Source organism: Tiliqua scincoides, chromosome 1 (assembly GCF_035046505.1).
Source record: "Tiliqua scincoides isolate rTilSci1 chromosome 1, rTilSci1.hap2, whole genome shotgun sequence".
Classification (NCBI taxonomy): domain Eukaryota; kingdom Metazoa; phylum Chordata; class Lepidosauria; order Squamata; family Scincidae; genus Tiliqua; species Tiliqua scincoides.
The window spans coordinates 270,962,345-270,968,967 of NC_089821.1; positions in this window are offsets into that span (position 1 = coordinate 270,962,345).

Genomic DNA, 6,623 nt, shown 5'->3' on the forward strand with positions numbered 1-6,623 from the left:
CTGTTTATATTTCAAGTAGATTACTCTAGAATCAATCTTGTCTCCTACCTGAATACTTGCCATCATATATTACAACTCAAACCATGACACACATAAGTACATGTTTCAGGAATGATGGAAAAGCCTATCCCTTTAATTATCTTGATTGCACAAAACTCTTCTTAAATATTTTAGTGTACTGTACATAATTGTACATGTGCACGTTGAGGATATTGAGTAGGAAACTCTGGAAATAGCCCCAATGGAGAGGCTGAGAGCTTGTTTTGTTCTGGCTCTCAGCCCTTCTTCGAAGTCATCTCAGTGCTTCTGTCAGCTTCTCTCCCGCTATTCTCTTCCAAATGTCTATTAACTGCAGCAAGGAGCACCAGCATTCCTAAGCAGTACATGCAATCCTAGTCTCACCACCATAACCAGTAACGTATTTTATTATTTAAATTGAATCACTGGGTCCACCTTCTGTCTTCAATCCTGTGTTACATTTATTGGTTCTCACCAAAGTACAACTCAGGTTTCTGGATATCTCTGGAAATAGAAAAGAGCCAAGATGTTTCCTAGCACCATTTTATATTTTTCCTTTCTTCTAGCTGACATTTTTATTGACAATCGGGGTAATGAAGTCATACGATTATTATAATTTGTAGGAAATCAATTATTTTTGACTCGTGCTTAAGCTTTATGCTGATCTTAATGCTAAAAAAGATGACTCTGTGTTAGCAAGGAGGGAAAGCCCTCTCTGAACTACCAACCCCACTCTATTCCCTTAATAAACTTAATGAGCTAGGAGAATGTCATCTTGGTCACCCAAATCCAAGTGAAAATTTGAGAATATTCAGACTATTTCACTACCACCTGCTTGAAGTGACCTTTTCAAAAATGCTGTTATTGCAAATCCTATGCATTGTCCTTTTTTATTATTGGGGAGAAGAGCCAATAATATAAAACTAGAGTGAAGACAGGAGGCAGACGATGCAATCCTATTTAAATAACCGAATACTTAAATCATGGCAGTGCACAGGCTGAAATTGCATGCCCTGCTTACAAACACCAGTGCCTTTTGCTGCAGCTTGGTAGGCATTGTTGAAGATGGCTGGTAAGCAAGCAATTTCACTCCCTCTATTTGGAGGGAGGTTTAGCAGGACTGGTGGATGATTCATTCCATTCAGCTGACCTATAGATTTCATTCATTCATTCATTTCCATTTCTAAACTATCTTAATCACAAAAGCTCAGGACAGGCGTATGGACATATTAAACAATAATAACCCAATAGGCCAACCAATAAAATTCTCGGATTGTACAGTACTGTATACCTGAACTAGCTAATATGGTCCTTACTATCCCAACCCTTATACAGGCGCGTGCCACTTAACAACAGTTCGCTTAACAACAGACAGTATATATGACTGTGGTAAAAGCACAATAAAGATGCTCTTAATGAAGCAATCACATCTCCCATAGCCTGCAGCAGAATGTCTGTTTACACAACACAGAGGCTCTTAAAGCAAAGAAGAGGCAATCTATCTCCAGTAGCCTATGCAGCCAGCTAGTGTCTTGCAGGGAGTGTCTGTTTACACAATAAAGGCAATAAATTGAACTGAATGTTCACTTAATGACCTAATTGCATAGCAACGGGATAGAAGAACGTATCCCCATCTTTAAGTGGTGCATACCTGTATTTGCTTAACTCGGGAGCACAATCCTAACTGTGCTCTGGGCCAGTGCAGCTGGCCAAAGGTGTTGTAAGGCATATTTGTGGCACCCGGAGCGGAGGGTGTTCTGGCAAGGAGGCCTATGCTGCCCTGCTGATGCTGCTGCTGATTAGCTGGATGGCACAGGTAAGGTTGCGCTGGCCAGCAGAGGAGCATGGGGACGGTGATAGGGGATGGTGGTAGGGAAACTTGGAGATGGGGTTTCTGGATGGAGGGTGGGTGGAATGAGGGGCACCCACTTATTAGCTGGGTCTAGGAGGGGGAGCCTGCTCCACCATATCCTAACTCCTCTCCCAGCACTCCCGGCATTACACTGGGATTTGTGGATTTGTGTCTGCTATATAGCTGGCACAGATCTGAGAAGCCCCATATGGAAGGTTGGAACTCAACATGGGGTAAAGGGAAAAATATCCACTTACCCTAAGAAGACCTTCAGTAGCCTCCCAACCTGCACTAGATACAGTGCAGTCCAGGGTTGGGAACTCAAGTCAGTGACTTAGACTCAAGTCGCAAAAATGTGTGATTTTCACTGACTCTCCAACTCATGAGTTGCACGCATGGAACACTCTGAAAAAGACTTGGATTAGGGCCCCCCTGACTCGGTACTCATCCCTGCATGTGCTGACTTGAGTCTGCCTGTGTCTGGGTGTGCTTGCTTACTGTTTTCACTGCGTGAAAAACCTCGAGAGGCCAGCATCCTAATCGGGAGGGCAGCAAGGGGTTCCAGCCACAAAGCAGGGAAGGGTTAATGCTTCCTTTCCCAGATGAGTTGAGGGGGAGGCAGGAACGGGTTTTTTGCCAGCTGTGATAGGAAGGAAGAAATGGATTATCATTGGACAAAGGATGGGTGTTCTCATATTGTCTTTGACTGAGGGATGGTAGGAGGAGGAGCCAAGGGCGTTCTTGCCTTATGATTGGCTGCAGAAGCCCAGGGTGAAAGATAAAGGGATGGAGGTTCATAGTGATCACGCTTTGATCATGCTTTGACCAGTGGCTGGCTACTGCAAACTGAGCTCCGTTGGGAGCTCCGTTGGGAGAGGGAAGCATTGAATAACCAGCTGCAGTGGGACTACTTCTGAGTAGGGCTGCCAAGGATCGGGTCATCCTGGTAAGCCTTGCAGCTACTGCTCATGACCCTCCTCCCTCTTGCTGCTTCCATGACTGCTCTCTCACTTACCCCTCCCACCCTGTTTACAGATGGGTGGGGACATCAGGGGAGTGAGAAAAGAGAACTCCAACACACACACACACACCAGCAGCAGCCCCGTTTTTTCCGCAGCTGGTTTTTAAAAGAAGAAGGGGCGACCCGACTTGAGTCCAGTTGTGGGCATAACGGAAACCTGGTGGAATGCGGAGAATCAGTAGGATACTGCAATCCAGGGCTATAAACTCTACAGGGACAAGGAGGGGCGTGTTGGAGGTGGGGTGGCCATTTATGCTAAGGAAGGGATAGAATCCAGCAAAGTAGAGATTGAAGGTGGATCTGACTCCATAGAATCTCTATGGGTTAAACTACCAGGCCTGAGGAGTGATGTAATACTGGGGGCATACTATTGTCCTCCAGACCAGAAACCAGAAGAGGACCTTGAAATGAGGAAACAGATCAGGGAAGTGACAAGGAGGGACAGGGTTGTGATCATGGGGGACTTCAATTATCCTCATATAGACTGGGTCAATTTGTGTTCTGGTCACGAAAAGGAGACCGGATTCCTTGACATGCTAAATGACTGTGCCTTAGAGCAGCTAGTCATGGAGCCCACCAGAGGACAGGTGACTCTGGATTTAATATTGTGTGGTACTCAGGGCCTGGTTAGAGATGTCAATGTTACTGAGCCATTGGGGAACAATGATCATGCTGCAATCTGTTTCAACATGCACATTGGGGGAAGAATACTGGGCAAATCTCTCACAAAAACCCTTGACTTCTGAGCGGACTTCCCTCAAATGAGGAGGCTGGTTAGAAGGAGGTTGAAAGGGAAGGTAAAAAGAGTCCAGTCTCTACAGAGAGCATGGAGGTTGCTCAAATCAACAGTAATAGAGGCCCAGCAGAAGTGTATATCGCAAAGGAAGAAGGGCTCGACTAAGTCCAAGAGGGTGCCCGAATGGCTAACCAGCCAAGTCAGAGAGGCTGTAAAGGGCAAGGAAGCTTCCTTCCATAAATGGAAGTCTTGCCCTAGTAAGGAGAATAAAAAGGAACATAAACTGTGGCAAAAGAAATGTAAGAAGGTGATATGGGAGGCCAAGAGAGACTATGAGGAACACATGGCCAGCAACATTGAGGGGATTAATAAAAGCTTCTTCTAATATGTTAGAAGCAGGAAACCTGCCAGAGAAGTGGTTGGCCTTGTGGATGGTGAGGGAGGGAAAGGGGAAATAAAAGGGGACTTAGAGATGGCAGAGAAATTGAATGAGTTCTTTGCATCTGTCTTCACAGCAGAAGACCTCGGGCAGATACCGCTGCCCGAACGGCCCCTCCTGACTGAGGAATTAAGTCAGATAGAGGTTAAAAAAGAAGATGTTTCAGACCTCATTGATAAATTAAAGATCAATAAGTCACTGGGCCCTGATGGCATCCACCCAAGAGTTATTAAGGAATTGAAGAATGAAGTTGCTGATCTCTTGACTAAAATATGCAACTTGTCCCTCAAAACGGCCACAGTGCTGGAGGATAGCAAATGTCTCGCCGATCTTTAAAAAGGGAAAGAGGGGGAACCCGGGAAACTATAGGTTGGTCAGCCTAACATCTATACCGGGTAAGATGCTGGAATGCCTCATCAAAGATAGAATCTCAAAACCAGGGGTGCCCAAACCTCAGCCCAGGGGCCACTTGCGGCCCTTGGGGGCTCCCAACCTGGCCCGCGGGGAGCCCCCAGTCTCCAATGAGCCTCTGGCCCTCCGGAGACTTTCTGGATCCCATGCTGGCCTGAAGCAACTACTCTCAGTGTGAGGATGACTGTTTGACCTCTCACCTGAGCTGTGGGATGAGGGCTCCCTCCACTACTTGCTGTTTCATGTCTGTGATGCAGCAGTGGCAGCAAGGGAAAGACTGGCCTTGCTTTGTGCAAGGCCTTTTATAGGTCTTGAGCTACTGCAAGACCTTCATTCATTTTTATAAGTTCCATCTCTAGTATATTCATTTATGTAAATTTATTCAAATTTGAAATGTAAATTAATTATTTTTTTCCCTGGCCCCCAACATAGTGTCAGAGAGATGATGTGGCCCTCCTGCCAAAATCTTTGGACACCCCTGACATAGATAAACAAGCGTTGCTGAGGGAGAATCAGTATGGCTTCTGAAAGGGTAAGTCTTGCCTCACAAACCTTATAGAATTCTTTGAAAAGGTCAACAGGCACGTGGATGCGGGAGAACCCATGGACATTATATATCTGGACTTTCAGACGGCGTTCGACAGGGTCCCTCACCAAAGGCTACTGAAAAAACTCCACAATCAGGGAATTAGAGGGCAGGTCCTCTCATGGATTGAGACCTGGTTGAAGACCAAGAAACAGAGAGTGGGTGTCAATGGACAATTTTTACAATGGAGAGAGGTGAAAAGTGGTGTGCCCCAAGGATCTGTCCTGGGACCAGTGCTCTTCAACCTCTTAATAAATGACCTGGAGACAGGGTTGAGCAGTGAGGTGGCTAAGTTTGCAGACGATACCAAACCTTTCCGAGTGGTGAAGACCAGAAGTGATTGTGAGGAGCTCCAGAAGAATCTCTCCAGACTGGCAGAATGGGCAGCAAAATGGCAGATGCATTTCAATGTAAGTAAGTGTAAAGTCATGCACATTGGGGCAAAAAATCAAAACTTCACATATAGGCTGTTGGGTTCTGAGCTGTCTGTGACAGATCAGGAGAGAGATCTTGGGGTGGTGGTGGACAGGTCAATGAAAGTGTCGACCCAATGTGCGGCAGCAGTAAAGAAGGCCAATTCTATGCTTGGGATCATTAGAAAAGGTATTGAGAACAAAACAGCTACTATTATAATGCCATTGTACAAATCGATGGTAAGGCCACAACTGGAGTATTTGTCTAGTTCTGGTCGCCGCATCTCAAAAAGGATATAGTGGAAATGGAAAAGGTGCAAAAGAGAGCGACTAAAATGATTACTGGGCTGGGGCACCTTCCTTATGAGGAAAGACTACGGTGTTTGGGCCTCTTCAGCCTAGAAAAGAGACGCTGAGGGGGGACATGATTGAGACATACAAAATTATGCATGAGAAGGATAAAGTGGATAGAGAGATGCTCTTTACACACTCACACAACACCAGAACCAGGGGACATCCACTAAAATTGAGTGTTGGGAGAGTTAGGACAGACAAAAGAAAATATTTCTTTACTCAGCATGTGGTTGGTCTGTGGAACTCCTTGCCACAGGATGTGGTGACGGCATCTGGCCTGTATGCCTTTAAAAGGGGATTGGACAAGTTTCTGGAGGAAAAATCCATTACAGGTTACAAGCCATGATGTGTATGTGTAACCTCCTGATTTTAGAAATGAGCTATGTCAGATGCAAGGGAAAGCACCAGGATGCAGGTCTCTTGTTATCTGGTGTGCTCCCTGGGGCATTTGGTGAGCCTCTGTGAGATACAGGAAGTTGGACTAGATGAGCCTATGGCCTGATCCAGTGGGGCTGTTCTTATGTTCTTATGTCCCATTGAGTTACTAAAGGGTGACTTTAGGCACTACAGCCCCCCTGTTATGAATCGTTTTCAAGTTGAGTCGTGTGGTTGGTGAGTTGGTGACTTGACTCAAGCCAAACCGTGCTGGGTTTTCCCATCCCTGGCTTTGCCCAGTGGCGTAGCTAAGGGGGTGCAGGGGGTAGCAAGTGCCCTGGGCTACAGGGGGGGAGGCAACAACATTGCTGAGGGGGCAACAACTTGCAGGCAACTGTGCCTGTGCACGACAATTGGG